General features: G+C 39.6%; 1 protein-coding gene and 1 pseudogene across 2 annotated transcripts in view; one reads left to right on the top strand and one right to left on the bottom strand.

Annotated features, from left to right (window-relative positions):
• CWF19L2 (CWF19 like cell cycle control factor 2) overlaps positions 1-14,878 on the top strand; it is a 174,272-nt gene that overhangs the window by 19,853 nt on the left and 139,541 nt on the right. The gene's annotated exons all lie outside the window — the stretch shown is intronic.
• LOC119538401 lies at positions 7,306-9,120 on the bottom strand (annotated as a pseudogene).

Genomic DNA, 14,878 nt, shown 5'->3' with positions numbered 1-14,878 from the left:
ATTTTGTTTATATGGGTCTTCTCTCTTTTTGATTTTGTCAGTCTAGCTAGGGGCTTGTCAATCTTGTTGATCTTCTCAAAGAACCAACTTTTGGTGATATTTATCCTCTCTATTGTTTTTTTGTTCTCTATGTCATTTATTTCTGCTTTAATCCTTGTTATTTCTTTTCTTGTACTTGGTTTAGGATTGGTTTGCTGTTCATTTTCTAGCTTCTTCAGTTGATCCATTAGTTCTTTGATTTTGGCTCTTTCTTCCTTTTTAATATATGCGTTTAGTGCTATAAATTTCCCCCTTAGCACTGCTTTTGCTGCATCCCATAGGTTTTGGTATGTTGTGTTCTCATTTTCATTCGTCTCTATATATTTAGCAATTTCTCTTGCTATTTCTTCTTTAACCCACTGATTGTTTAGGAGTGTGTTGTTTAACCTCCAGGTATTTGTGAATTTTCTAAGTCTCTGATGGTTATTGACTTCTAATTGTATTCCATTGTGGTCAGAGAATGTGCTTTGAATAATTTCAATCTTTTTAAATTTATTGAGGCTTGTTTTATGTCCCAGCATATGATCTATTCTGGAGAAAGTTCTGTGAGCACTAGAAAAGTATGTGTATCCTGGTGATTTGGGATGTAATGTCCTGTAGATGCCTGTTAAATCTAATTCATTTATCAGATTGTTTAGGTTTTCAATTTCCTTATTGGTCTTCTGTCTGGTTGATCTGTCTATAGGAGAGAGTGATGTGTTGAAGTCTCCCACAATTATTGTGGAAACATCAATTGCTTCCTTTAGTTTTGCCAGTGTTTCTCTCATGTATTTTGTGGCACCTTGATTGGGTGCATAGACATTTACGATTGTTATTTCTTCTTGCTGAATTGCCCCTTTTATTAGTATGTAGTGGCCTTCTTTGTCTCTCAAAACATCCCTGCATTTGAAGTCTATTTTATCTGAGATTAATATTGCTACACCTGCTTTCTTTTGGCTGTAGCTTGCATGAAATATTTTTTTCCATCCTTTCACTTTCAGTTTCTTTGTGTCCCTGTGTCTAAGATGAGTCTCTTGTATGCAACATATTGATGGTTCATTTTTTTTGATCCATTCTGCGAATCTATATCTTTTAATTTGGGAGTTTAATCCATTTACATTCAACGTTAAAACCGTGAAGGCATTTCTTGAATCGGCCATCTTATCCTTTGGTTTATGTTTGCCATATTTTTCCCTCTCTCTATTAATATCCTTTATTGTACCCATACCGAATCTCTTTAGTACTGAACCTTTCTCCAAGTCTCTCTGTCCTGTCTTTGTTTCTCTGTCTGTAGGGCTCCCTTTAGTATCTCCAGTAGGGCAGGTCTTTTGTTAGCAAATTCTCTCAGCATTTCTTTGTCTGTTAAAAATTTAAGCTCTCCCTCAAATTTGAAGGAGAGCTTTGCTGGATAAAGTATTCTTGGCTGGAAATTCCTCTCACTCAGAATTTTAAATATATCGTGCCACTGCCTTCTTGCCTCCATGGTGGCTGCTGAGTAGTCACTACTTAGTCTTATGCTGTTTCCTCTGTATGTGGTGAATTGCTTTTCTCTTGCTGCTTTCAGAACTTGCTCCTTCTCTTCTATGTTTGACAGTGTGATCAGTATATGTCTCGGAGTGGGTTTTTTTGGATTTATTCTATTTGGAGTTCGCTGAGCATTTATGATTTGTGTATTTATGTTGTTTAGAAGATTTGGGAAGTTTTCCTCAACAATTTCTTTGAATACTCTTCCTAGACCTTTACCCTTTTCTTCCCCTTCTGGGACACCAATGAGTCTTATATTCGGACGTTTCATATTATCTATCATATCCCTGAGGTCCATTTCGAGTTTTTCAATTTTTTTCCCCATTCTTTCTTTTATGCTTTCATTTTCCATTCTGTCATCTTCCAGGTCACTGATTTGTTGTTCAACTTCCTCTAGTCTTGTACTATGAGTGTCCAGAATCTTTTTAATTTGGTCAACAGTTTCTTTAATTTCCATAAGATCATCCATTTTTTTATTTCGTCTTGCAATGTCTTCTTTATGCTCTTGTAGAGTCTTCTTGATTTCCTTCATATCCCGTACTATGGTCTCATTGTTCATCTTTAGTTCTTTGAGTAGCTGCTCTAGGTGCTGTGTCTCTTCTGGTCTTTTGATTTGGGTGCTTGGGCTTGGGTTATCCATATCGTCTGGTTTTTTCATATGCTTTATAATTTTCTGTTGTTTTTGGCCTCGTGGCATTTGCTGAACTTGATAGGGTTCTTTTAGGGTTTGTAGACCTATTGAAGTCCTTATCTCTAATTTATCAGATCTACAGCTTCGTGGAGTACACTTTCTCTAACTAACCAGCAGGTGGCGTCCATGAGCCACCTGTTCTCCACAAGCCAGTTCTCCCCTGCTTAGCCTTTTTGGTGAGTTGGGGAGTGAGTCTTGTGGGGCCCAATTGGTGTACCAAGCTTGCGTGTGTAGTTGGTGTTGCCTGCCCTGTATGTGGGGCGTGTTTCTGGGCAGTCGGGGAGGGGGGGTGGCCCTAACAATCAAATCTCCCTGATGATCCTAGAGTTTTAAAGCTGCTGCAATAGTCTAATCCTTCAGTTCAGTCCTGCCACAGTTTGTCTCTGCCACTGACCCACAAGTCTTTGGTATTGGCGTATGGCTCCTGAGACTTGCAAGTGGGCCCCTCTTCCAGGCTGTGCACCCCGGGTCCTCTGTTGAGGGATGACTGTGCTATGTCACAGGTGAGTGCCGTACCCCCAGGGCAGTTCTGGGCTGCTGGGCTGTGTAGGGAGGCTCCCAGTCTGCTCAAATGATGGCTGAATGGGGCTTTGTTAATTCACACTGCTCCACCTTCCCAGTTCTGGGACATTCAGCTGAGGTTGCAGGGAAGGCTAATGTCCACGCCCAGTTTTGTGGTGTGTGCCTGTTATTTGAAGCACTTCCGTCACACTGGGTTGTCTGGGGCAGCTCTGGGCTATGGGGCTGGCGATGGGCAGGAGTGTTTCCTGTCTACCAGGATGGTGGCTGTGAGCGGACACCCCCCTTTTCTTGGGAAGTTGTGTTGTTTAGTGAATTTTCTCAGCCACTGGATTATTGCCTTTTGTCTCAGAGCCCTCTTAGTTCTGCTCTTGACTTGACGTGCCCAAATTGCAATTCTTTGAAGCTTTCTGTATTGGGCTTCTTAGAGTAATTGTTTTAGAAAAAGAAAAAAGGATTTAAAAAAAAAAAAAAACAAAAAACAAAAAACGGCCCTCCTCAGAGATCTAATGGGTTATTGAAATGCTAATAGACAAAGCAACCAGGGCCATTAAGGAAAGGTGCACAGGGCAGAGAGATCAGCTTTGCTTCGGGATTTGCATATGCGCCTCAAGGCCTGATCTCCGCCCTTCCCCTTTCTGTGTTCACCAGAACTCCAAAAATCCTCTGCTTTTATTTTGGAGTTTTTCGTGTTGTTTTTTTTCTATGCCTGTCTCCTCTCTGCTGGGCTGGGTGCTCTCAGAGTCTCTGGTGTCTGGTCTCAGTCTATCTATGGTTGGAGTTTGAATCAGTAGAATGAGTTTCCGATAAGAGCAGCCACTGCAGTTCTCCCTTCTCCTTCCCGGAGCTGACAGCCCCTCCTCCCCCGGGACTGAGCCTGGCAGGGAGGGGCGCGGGTCCCCTGGCCGCAAAAACTTACAGATTTCGCTGATCTCAGCAGTTCCACGTTTTCATGAGTGTTGTATGAAGTATGCCCAAAGACAGATTGCTCTGTGGTGTCCAGTCCACGCAGTTCCTGGCTTTTTACCTACTTTCCTGGAGGAGTAACTGAAACTTACAGCTCACCAGTCTGCCATCTTGCCCCGCCTCTGGTAGGTTTTTGATGACTGATTTGATCTCTTTACTTGTGATTGGTTTGGTGAGGTCTTCTATTTCTTTTCTTCTGTTTAGGTTGTTCATGTGTGCCCAGCAAGATGTCCATTTCATCTAAATTGTTTAGCTTATTGGCATACAGTTTTTCATAGTAACAACTTATGACCTTTTTTATTTCTTTGGGGTCCGTAGTAATGCCTCCCTTCCTGTTTCTGATTTTATTTATTTGCTGCTTCTCTCTTTTTTGGTCTCTTTCTCTATTTTTGTCTTGGTCAGTCTAGCAAAGGATGGTCTATTTTATTGCTCTTTCAAAGAACAAACTTTTGGTTTTATTGATTCTCTCTCTTTTTTTTTCCTCCATGTCATTAACTTCTGCTCTAATCTTTGTTACTTCTTTCCTTCAGCTTGCTTTGGGATTAGTTTACTGTTCTTCCTCTAGTTTCTCCAGTTATGTCACTGATTTTAACTCCTTTTTTTTCTTTTTAATGTAGGTGTTTAGGGCTATAATTTCCCTCTCAGCACTGCCTTCACTGCATCCCTTAAGTTTTGATACATTCTCTTCTTGTTTTCATTCGTCTTGAGTTATTTACTGATTTCTCTTGCAATTTCTTCTTTGACCCACTGATTGTTTATATTTGTGTATTTTCTGGTTCTCCATTTGTGATTGATTTCCAGCTTTGCTTCAGAGAAAGTGCTTTGTATAATTTCAGCCTTTTAAAATTTATTAACACCTACTTTGTGCTCCAGCATGGTCTATCCTGGAGAACATTCCATGAGCACTTGAGAAGAATGTATATCCTGCTGTTTTGGGGTGCAATATTCTATATATGTTTGTTATGTCTAGTTCATTTATCTTATTATTTAGGTTCTCTCTTTCATTACTGATTCTCTGTTTGGATGTTCTATCTATTGGAGAAAGTGGTGTGTTGAAATTTCCCACTATTATGGTACAGTCGTCTATTACTCCCTTCAGTTTTGCCAGTGTTTGCCTCATGTACTTTTGGGGCACCTTGATTAGGAGCATAGATATTTATGATTGTAATTTCTTCTTGGTGAATTGTCCCTTTTTTAAATATATATTATCCTTTATCTCTTATAACATTTTTACATTTAAGGTCTATTTTGTCTGATATTAGTATAGCTGCCCCAGCTTTCTTTTGGTTCCTACTTGCGTGGAATATTTTTTTCCATCCTTTCACTTTCAACCTATTTGTATTTTTGGGTTTAAGATGAGTCTTTTGTAAGCAGCATATTAGATGCTTTGAATAACATTCAAAGTTATTACTGTAAAGGCCGTTCTTGATTCAGTCATCTTATCTTCTAGTTTTTATTTGTCAGATCTATTTTTTTCTCTCTCTGGCTTTTTATCCTTTAAGTTACTCTTACTAATACTCTTCAATTCTTTACTCTCCTCTAGACATCTCTCTCCTGTCTCTTCTTTTCATCTGTCATGGCTTTATTTAGCAGTTCTTGGAGGGCCGGTCTCTTATTAATGAACTCTCTCAGCTTCTGTTTATCTGTGAATATTTTAAATTCTCCCTCATTTTTTTTTTTTTTTTTTACATGATAAACTAAGCACATTTATAATGATAAAATGAGTAAATATAATAGCGGCAATGCTAACCACTGATTCCATGAGATACACTGATTCCATGAGATTCCATGAGTTTCAAAACTTACACAGCTACAGAGTATCGACGATAAATAGTCATTACCAATTAACACAGTTTACTACAGCTTTTCTCTTTCATTTAAACAAGCATATCATTCCCTTTTAAAATCATTCTCTAAATAAATATTTAGAGATAGAGAACTCTAAATGAAATAACAATCCAATGTTAAAAAAAAACTAAAAAAAAAATGAGTCTAGTCTTACAGTTTGACAGAAATGAATTATTAATAGTGGAAGGGGAAGGGATCAGGAAATAATTTCAAGTTCTCAATGTCCAAAAGTAAATTGCACAGTAAATCAATATGAAATGAAGAGTCCATATAGTTCAATGAACAAAAGGGAAAGTTCACGAGGACAAAGATCACAGTTCAGAGAGAGGCTGGACGAAATTCAGACATGGAGCATCACACTCATTGATCTTTAATTGGTTGCTCAGAAAGGAGCAGCTGGGATGCCATTTAGCTTGCTAGGATGGACGTAATCAATGGGTTGAAGTTGAGATGGAAGTAATTCTCTTTTGTAATTCAGTTGCTCAGCCAGATGATCCAGAGGTAGCCAGCATTTTATTTTTTGTCCATTGAATTTAAGACTGCATGCACAGCGTGAGGAGGTGCTTGGGGATGGATGCCCCTATGAGTGGCCTTGAGCGGGCAAACTCAGAGGTTAACAGATGGTGTGTCAATGGCCTGGACAGTTGGCACTCAGGAGAGGTACAGAAGAGGGTGACAGTTGTTGGGTCTTGGGAACAAAGGCTTACTCTGAAATGAGCTGTCAAAAAGCCTGACAAAGGTAGATCACACTACCCCTCAAGATAAACTGCCTCTTCTAAATAAGCATGCAGGAAATACTGTCTGGTTGGTGACATAAAAATGCTCCACAAAACATGCAAATTACTGAGTATTAGAAATTGCATTGGCTGCTAGCGCCATGCTGCAAAGACTCCATCATGGGAGCAAACAGCTAAATCACAGATAGCTTCACAGTAAAATCTACATTCACAATACTAATAGGTTTCTAGTGTTAACAAATTATACACAATTATAAGCTCTTAAAATGCAACATACTTATCAAGCAGTTGCAGATAATGAAACATTATCAGCTATCAATAATTTGTTGGCACTTCCACTTTTGTTTATAAAATTTCCAATACACTGTACCACAGTTATGTGTCTAAACAGTGAGGATGTTAATGGAGTAATGACTGTTCTACTGGCCAGGCGATGGGATCAGTAGTGAATTCAGTGCTTAAAAACGAATATACAAACCTCTGAAGAGGTGGGACTCCATGTGAGAACTTTTGTTGAACTTACAAATGATGAAGAATGGGCCATGGCCAGCATGCAGCATTATTTCCATTGTCTAGTTCAGATGGAGAACAGGTGCTTTTATTGATCTGTAAACTTACCAATATAATTTTCCACAGTTTTAACCTTTTAAATATTTTACAGTGCTTTTATGCAACTATATTGCTTTTTGATCATTTTAAATTTAAAACTTATTTTCAAAATATTGTTTCCTACTTCACTGTGTCCTAAGCAGGAAGTAAGACATACATGACAGTACTTTGGCCTCACTCCATTTTAGGTCACTGACCCCACCATACTCAACCTAACAGTAGTTAATTTAGTGTTATCTAGAACTAATATTGAAAACTGTATGCATATCCCTGTCTACATTCAATCATTAAACTACAATAATGCTGGTAAAATGGCAGGCTTAAATCTTACACTAGAAGCACCTCTGACAAATATACACAAGCAAAATATAGAGAACAAAACAGATGAAGAAAAAATTCTTCCTATGAAACATCTGGTAAAACACATATTATTTACATATACACATTGTCAACATAGTCGCATTCATTTGCATAATTATATATTAATAACAGAAAAACTTCACTTCTGCAAAGTACAGTACATCCTTCTTGAAAATGGGGTAAAGGAGGGGTTAAAACAATCTGATGTATAGTTGGGGCACTCAGCCCACTTTCTGAGGATTGGCAGCCCGGACTACTTGCTCATATGTGATCCTTTGTGTAATTAAGTACTGAGCAGCCTGTGTTGCAGCTGGTGTTCCAGTAATGGTTACCTTCCGATTCCTTGTGCCAGGTACGAATTCTCCCTTTTTGGAGATCTGTATCCTTGCACCAGTCAACTCCTGGTATTCCACTAAATGTTTTCCCTCCTTTGCCAAGTATTGCACCAACTAAGTTTTCTGGCACTGCTATTTCAACTACATCCTTTGATCCATCTGTGGATTTTTCTGTTCCTAGAATGGCACTGGCAGCTAGGGGAGAAGCAGCTCCAAAATATCCATTGGTTGCAGCAGTAGCAGCAGCCAGGCTACCTAATGCAAATGTCCCCACTGTACCACCAGCTGTGCTGCCACTGGCTGAGGCTTCACTGGCATAGGTGGCCAACAAATTGGCTGCTGCTGCTGCTGGGTTGGCACTGGCAGCTGCTGCAGCCAAAGCCCCTGTTGCTGCTGCTTGACTGAGGCCTAAACCTAATGTGTTGAGATTATATCCATAGCTGGCTAATGTATTAAGTGCAGAGGTGATGGCCACCAGGTCATTGCCTGTTAAGCCAGATAAAACTGCTGGAAAGGCTGCAACGCCAGCAAGGTTAGCATGTCCTAATAGCCCTGCGGCAGCTGCAGCACTTGGTAACACTTCAGCAGTGTTTGCATAAGGAGATCCGGTTGGATTAGAATTTGCTACTGGACCTGTAACATTGGCATAACTGATATTGAGACAGCTGCCACTCTGTGGATCCTCTTGTATCTTCTGGATGATAAGTTCAACAGCTTTTCGGTTTTGTTCAGGTTCTCCACTCACAGTGACAACCCTCTCTTGCAAGTTGATCCCATCAGGTTTCTGGGAAAGCTGCACCCAAGCCCCTGACTGCTCCATTATAGCCTTCACAGTAGCACCTCCCTTCCCTATTATCAGACCTGCTGTGCTGTTGGGAACTATAATCTTTACCTGATTAGCTCTGGAGGTGGTCATGGGATCAGATGGAGAGGACTTGGTGGTAGTTGGGGAAGATGGCAATGTTTGTTTGATGTGATCTGGATTGACGGTGGTCTGGGGTTGTAGAATGCTGACTGGTTCTGTCTTGGCCACATTTTGGGGCATTTCTCGAATTCTTTCTGCAGTGAAGCCATGAACTGCATTCAGTGCTTCAACTGTTCCATGGATCAAGCACACTCGCTCAGTAGTACAGTCTATGTAGTACTCCTAGTCAGTTTCACTCTGCAGATGGCACAGTAGAGAAATACCTTCTGTACAGGACCATGTACAATTTCTTCTGCAGCTGTCAGCACCTGGGTAAAAATCTTTGGACTTAGACAGCCTGATGGTGGCTCCAGTTTCTTTTTGCAACTGAACAATTGTCTGTCCTCCCTTCCCAATTATAGATCCAGCCGCATAACTAGGTATGAGAACCTTTAGAAAATACTGGCCGTCTTCACCCGTATTGGTCCTCTTGGTGCTGCCGGCTTCAGGGTGTGCTTCCAGAGGCCTTTTCCGCAAGTCTGGTGGATCCAAGTCTATGGGAACCCCAGTGTGGGTCCCGTTCTGCTGGATGGGAGCTGCCGCCATCATGTTTGTAGTTCTCCCTCATTTTTGAAGGACAGTTTTGCTGAATAAAGAATTCTTGGCTGCAAATTTTCCCTTTCTGTATCTAAAATATACCACTGCCTTCTTTCCTTCATGGTGTCTGATGAGAAATCAGAATTTAGTCTTATTTGGCTTCCCTTGTATTTGGTGAATCACTTTTCTCTTGCTGCTTTCAGAATTTTCACCTTTGGCATTTGTGCCAGTTTGAATGTATTATGTTCCCCCAAACGCCATTATCTTTGATGTAATCTTGTGTGGGCAGATGTTGTCAGTGTTGATTAGATTGTAATTCTTTGAGTGTTTCTGTGGAGATGCTCCCTACCCAGCTGTGGGTGATGACTCTGATTGGATAATTTCCATGGAGTTGTTGGCCCACCCATTAAGGGTGGGTCTGAATTAAATTACTGCAGCACTATATAAGATCAGACAGAAGGAGCAAGCCACTACAGCCAAGAGGGACGCTGAAGAACGAACGCCCAGAAGCTGAGAGAGGAACTGCAGTTTGATGACAGTCGTTGGAAGCAGACTCTTGTTCCGGAGAAGTTGAGAGAGGACAAATATCCCAGGTGCAACTAAGAGTGACATTTTTGAGGAACTGCAGCCTAGAGAGGAATGTCCTGGGAGAAAGCCATTTTGAAACCAGAACTTTGGAGCAGACGCCAGCCACGTGCCTTCCGAGCTAACAAAGGTTTTCTGGACACCATTGGCGATCCTCCAGTGAAGGTACCCAATTGCTGATGTGTTACCTTGCACAATTTATGGCCCTAAGACTGTAACTGTGTAACCAAATAAACCCCCTTTTATAAAAGCCGATCCATCTCTGGTGTTTTGCATTCAGGCAGCATTAGCAAACTAGAACAGCATTTGACAATCTGATTACTGTGTGTCTTGGAGTGGGTCTATTCAGATTTATTCTGTTTGGAGTACATTGGGCTTCTTGGATTTGCATATTTATGTCTTTTATAAGGGTTGAGAAATTTTTAGCCATTATTTCTTTGAATATTCTTCCTGTTCCTTTTCCTTTTCTTCTCCTTCTCGGACACCCATGATATGTATATTTGTGCACTTTGTGTTCTCTATCATTTCCATCAGTACCTGCTCAATTTTTTTCATTTTTTGCTCCCTTTGTTCTTTTGTCTCTTAAAATTTGGTTGATCCATCTTCTAGCTCCCTGATTCTTTCTTCTGCCTCTTCAAGTCTGTTCTATGTCCCTAGTATATTTTTCATTTCTCCTACAGTGACTTTTATTTCCATAAAGTCTGTATTTTTCTATGTATTCTTTCAAAGTCTTCTTTATCCTCTTCCAGTATGTTCTTAATATCCTTTATCTCTTTATACACATTTTCCTTTATTTCTTTGAAATGATTCAGGAGATTTTTTTGCACATCTTTGATTAGTTATTCTAGATTCTTTATCTCCTCCAACTGTTTGATCTCTTACTTTGACTGGGCCATTTTTTTGAGTTTTAGTATACTTTGTGATTTTTTTGCTGATATCTGATCAACTGATTTTCTTGATGGATCTATTCTGAAAGTCGATTTCTCTCTCATCTAGGATTTAGTTGATGCCTGGGTTTGTATTAGGGCACTGCTTTGACAGTTGGATTGTCTCTATTTCTCAGCCAAAACAGGGCTGGATTCAAGGGGTTTAGACCAGCTGATAGGCCTTGAGAAGGGCCTGGAGCAGCTCTGAAAAGCCCTGTAGTATCCCCCTGCACTTTCCAGCCTGTCCAGCAGATAGCACTGTTCGGTGTCTTACTTGTCCCTAGAAGCTGTTTACTTCCTGGAGCCCAACAGTGTCTGACCAGATGGGGCTGAAACTATGGTGTTCCTATGCCCTCACTTTGCTGGCCAAAATCTGGCTCATTGTGAGGCTGTGTCCCCTACCGTACTTGGGGCAGAGGACTTCCCAGCCACCCCAGTCTGCAGCCATTGCCCAGGCTGGGATCAGGCTACTCCCTGCTATTTTCCTCAAGGGAGGGGGGTTGGGCACCAGGAACTATGTCTGGAAATGCAGTCTCTGTCCATGTTTCATCAGGCTCTTCATCCCTCACTGACCTGGCCTTGATATGTCCTCTCCTGTCCCTTGGGTCCCAAACAGTTGATTTGGGTATTTTCTGCCTGAATTGTTGCTTTTGGGAAAGATTCAGTTGTTTGGGAAAGATTCTCCCTAATCCTCCATTTTGGAAACTCCTTGTTGCCCTTTTATATTCCATCCTCCCCAGTGGCTCAAGTCCTGCTGTGAGTCTCTGTGGGTTTAGGTCTCTGTGTCCAGATATAGGTAGGGATGTGTCTCACTGTTGTGAGGGATTTTATAGTCTATGTTCCTGGTGGAAAGTGGGAGGGATCTCAGCTGCTGTCTCTGGGTACTTCCCAAGCTGTATGGGACTAATTGAGGGTCAGGGGAGAGAACCATCCCATATGGAATGGAAGTTTCCTACATGACATTTTTCTCTTTCTTTGATTCAGCGTTTGTGGGATCATCCTCCAGTCTTTACCTTCCTCCAGAGTTCTGAACAAGTGAGAATTGTCCTTTTTTCTTTTGCTGAATCTCTGGGGAGAGGTTTTCGTAGCTGTCTTATGTCGCCATGTTGATGGCATCACTAGATCGTATTTTTTATAGTAGCTATTGTAGTGGATGTCAAATGGTATCTTGTAGTCTTGGTTTACATTTCTCTAGTGGCAAATGATGTTCATCCTTTCATGTGCTTATTGGCCATTTGTTTATCTTCTTTGGAGAAATGTCTATTCATATCTTTTGCCCATTTTTCAATTGGGTTGTATGTCTTTTTGTTGTTGAGTTATAGGATTTCTTTATTCTGGATACTAAATGCATATCAGATATGTGACTTCCAAATATTTTCTTATATTGTGTAGGTTGTCTTTTACTTTCATCATAAAGTCCTTTAAGGAACAAAAGTGTTTACTTTTGAGGCAGTCCCATTTATTTATTTTTTCTTTTGGTTCTTGTATTCTGGGTGAAAAGTCTTAGAAACCATTGACTAACACAAGGTCCTGAAGATGCTTCCTATGTTTTCTTCTTAGGATTTTTATAATCATGTTTCTTATATTTAGTTCTTTGATCCATTTTGAGTTTATTTTTCAATGTGAATTAAGATAGATGACCCCTTTCATTTTTTTGAACATGAATATGCAGTTCTTCCAGTACCATTTCTTGAAGAGACTATTTTTTCCCAATTGAGTGGGCATTGGAGACTTGTGAAAAATCAGTTGGCCGTAAATGTGTGGGTTGATTTCTGAACTCTCGATTTGATTCCATTGGTGTATATGACTGTTCTTGTAACAGTACCATATAGAGTTTTGATTACTGTGTCTTTGTACTGAGTATTAAGATTGGGAATTGTGAGTCCTCTAACTTTGTTCTTTTTCAAGATGGCTATGGCTACTAAGGGTCCCTTACTGTTCCATGTAAATTTGATAATTGGCTTTTCCATTTCTCCCAAGAAGGCTGTTGGAATTTTGATCAGTGTTGCATTGAGTCTGTAAATTGCTTTGGGTAGAATTGGCATCTTGGCAATATTTAGTCTTCCAGTCCATGAACATGGGGTGGCCTTCCATTTATTTAGATTTTCTTTGCTTTCTTTTAGCTTTGGCTTGTTTTTTTGCATATAAGTCCTTTCCATTCTTTGTTAGATTTATTCCTGGATATTTGATTCTTTTAGTTGCTATTGTGAATTGAATTTTTCTCTTGATTTCTTCTTCAGTTTGTTCATTGCTGGTATATAGAAGCAATACTGATTTTTGCTTGTTGAGCTTGTACTACCCCACCACTTTCCTGAATGTGTTTATTAGGTCTAGTAGCTTTGTTTTGGATTTTTTTCTGGATTTTCTGAACATAGGATCATGTCATCTACAAATAGGCAAAATTTTACTTTTTCCTTTCCAATTTGGATGCCTTTTATTTCTTTTTCTTGCCTAACTGCTCTAGCTAGAACTTCCAGTAGAATGTTGAATCACACTGGTACATCCTTATCTTGTTCCCAATCTTAGAGACAAAGCTTTCAGTATTTCATCAGATTGTGATGTTACCTGTGGGTTTTTCCTGGATGCCCCTTATCATGTTGAGGAAATTTCCTTCTATTCCTGGTTTTCAGAAAGTATTGATGAAGAAGTGGTGCTGCATTTTGTCAAATGCATTTTCTCCATCAATTAAGATGACCATATGATTCCTTTCTTTTGTTCTGTTAATGTGGGGTATTACATTAATGCATTTTCTTATATTGAACCACCTGTGGTGGTTAAGTTCTTGTATCAGTTTGGCCAGGGAATGGTTCACAGGGTCTTGTCAAGCAAGCAATGGTCTAACCATTACTGCAAGGATATTTGTGGCTGGTTAATAAACCAGAATGCTGGTTTATTAAATCATCAGTCAATTGATTGCATCTGTGGCTGATTACATCAATGAAGGGCGTGCCTTCCACAATGAGAATTTATTCAACTGGATTTAATCCAATCAGTTGAAGACTTTTAAGGTAGAAAGAGAGAGAACATTCACTTCTTCTTCAGCCAGCCAGCCTCTCCTTGGGAGTTCATTGAAGATCTTCATTGGAGTTGCCAACTCACTGCCTGCTCTACAGAATTTGGACTTGTGCATCATGCTCTATGGAATTTGGACTCATGTATTCCCACTGTTACATGAGAAATGTTCATAAAATCTCATATTTACAGATAACTCCTGTTGGTTCTGTTTCCCTAGAGAACCCTAATATACCACCATGGGATAAATCCACTTGATCATGGTGTATAAATCTTTAATGTGCTTTTGGATTCAGTTTGCTAGTATTTTGTTAAGGATTTTTGCAAATATTTTTATAAGGTTTATTGATATCTTTATCTGGCTTTGGAGTTAGCCTGATGTTTGCCTCATAGAATGAGTTAAGTAGTGTTCCCTTCTCTTCAGTTTTTTTGAGAGTGTGAGCAGGTTTGGTGTTAATTCTTCTTGGGACATTTAGTAAAATTCCTCAGGAAAGCTATCTGGTCCTGGGCTTTTCTTTTTTGGGAGGTTTTTGATTACTGATCCAGTCTCTATTAGTTATGGTTTGTGGAAATTTTCTATTTCTTCTTGAGTCATTATAGGTAACCTGTGCGTTTCTAGGAATTTGTCCATTTTGTCCAGGTTTTCTTATTTGTCTGCGTATAGTTGTTCTAAGTATCTTCTTAGAGTCCTTTTTATTTCTGTGGTGTCAGTAGTGATATCGCTTTTTCCCTTCTGATTTTAATTATTTGTGTCCTCTCTTTTTCTTTGTCAGCCTAGTTCTAGGTTTGTTGATTTTATTGATCTTTTCAAAGAACCAGCTTTTGGTTTTGTTGATTCTGTTATTTTGTTATTTTTTTTCTCTATTTCCTTTATTTCCACTCTAATCTTTATTATATCCTTCCTTCTGCTAGCTTTGGGTTTAGTTTGTTCCTCTTTTTCTGTCTCCTCAAGTTTTGAGGTTAGGTCTCTGATTTGAGATGTTTTTTCTATTTTAATGTAAGCATTTAGAGCTATAAACTTCTCTCTCTGCACTGGCTTTGCTGCATCCCATGCATTATGGTATGTTGTGTTTTCATTTTCATTTGCCTCAAGACATTTCCTGATTTCCCTTGTGATTTCTTATTTGACCCATTGGTTATTTAAGACTGTGTTGTTCAATTTCCACATATTTGTGAATTTTCCATTTCTCAATTTGTTATTGATTTCTTGCTTTTTTCCTTGAGGTCACAAAGATACATTGTTTATG

Source organism: Choloepus didactylus, chromosome 6 (genome assembly GCF_015220235.1).
Source record: "Choloepus didactylus isolate mChoDid1 chromosome 6, mChoDid1.pri, whole genome shotgun sequence".
Classification (NCBI taxonomy): Eukaryota; Metazoa; Chordata; class Mammalia; order Pilosa; family Megalonychidae; genus Choloepus; species Choloepus didactylus.
This window is presented reverse-complemented; position numbering and strand designations above follow the sequence as displayed.